This window comes from Rhagoletis pomonella, unplaced genomic scaffold (genome assembly GCF_013731165.1).
Source record: "Rhagoletis pomonella isolate Grant_MI unplaced genomic scaffold, Rhpom_1.0 Rhpom_scaffold_00003, whole genome shotgun sequence".
Lineage (NCBI taxonomy): Eukaryota > Metazoa > Arthropoda > Insecta > Diptera > Tephritidae > Rhagoletis > Rhagoletis pomonella.
The window spans coordinates 73,163,907-73,164,978 of NW_023458557.1; positions in this window are offsets into that span (position 1 = coordinate 73,163,907).

A 1,072-nucleotide genomic window follows, 5' to 3' on the forward strand; every position below is an offset into this window, starting at 1 on the left:
TGATATATAAAAATTTGGCACTCGCCTTTTGTTAAGTGTTATGACTAATCTTGGAAACTTAACACTTAGCAATTTAATGTACATTAATTAAATATATTTATATTGAATTTTCGGATTTGCACCTTATCGTTTGGGAATTTGGCTACCACATGCACGTACTCGAGAAATTCACAAAAACCAACAATGAAAGTGAAATAGGCCCACAGCCAACTCTTCAACCGCAAAAACTTTGTCCGAAAGAACACCCAGCTGAATAGAAGGCACTTACTTTCACATTCTGTTCGAACGTTACCTCATTGGATATGTCTTCAAAAGGGATCATACAAAAGTTTATGGAGTACCTGTTGTGTTAGGAAATTGGAAGCACCTATTTGAACGCATTGGAATGTCACTTGTACGATGTCCCAAAGTTATTTTTCAATTTGTTTTCCCTGCTGCACGAGCGAAGCGGGCGGCAGGAGTCGAAATTCTATTCATTATACAACTTTTTTTATGTAATTGAATTACGAGTATTTCATCTCTTTATTTTCCTTAATTTTATTTTATATAAACCTTTTAATTTTTTTGTGTTTTTCGTTAGAGGAGTCAAGTTATTTTATTTTACAACTTTTTTTTAAATTTTTTTTATTTTTAAGTTGCAACACATAACCAACAACAACAAGTATTACATATTATTAATGTAATTTTTAATCTTTTATACTGAAAAGTATCTTTTTTTTTAATTATTTAAATCAAATCCAATTTTTATCTCAAACTTTGAACATTTCAAATTCTTTAGTTTAAAGGCCGTTTTCTAAACTGAATTTTCTGCGTCAGTTAGTTGTTTTTTTCTTTAAAAAATAGTAACTCTTAAGTATTTACTTAAATTTGTTTAATTTTAGTAATAGTTTTTAAATTTCAGTAAGAGGTTTTAAATTTTCGACAACTAATACTCTTCAGCTATAAATCTTTTATTAAATCCATTTAATTTTTACAACTACAATTTTTTCATCTTAACGAATTTTGTTTATTAATATGTAATTATTTTTTTATAATTATGTGCAAAGTAGTTTTAAAGTGTTAATATTTTATT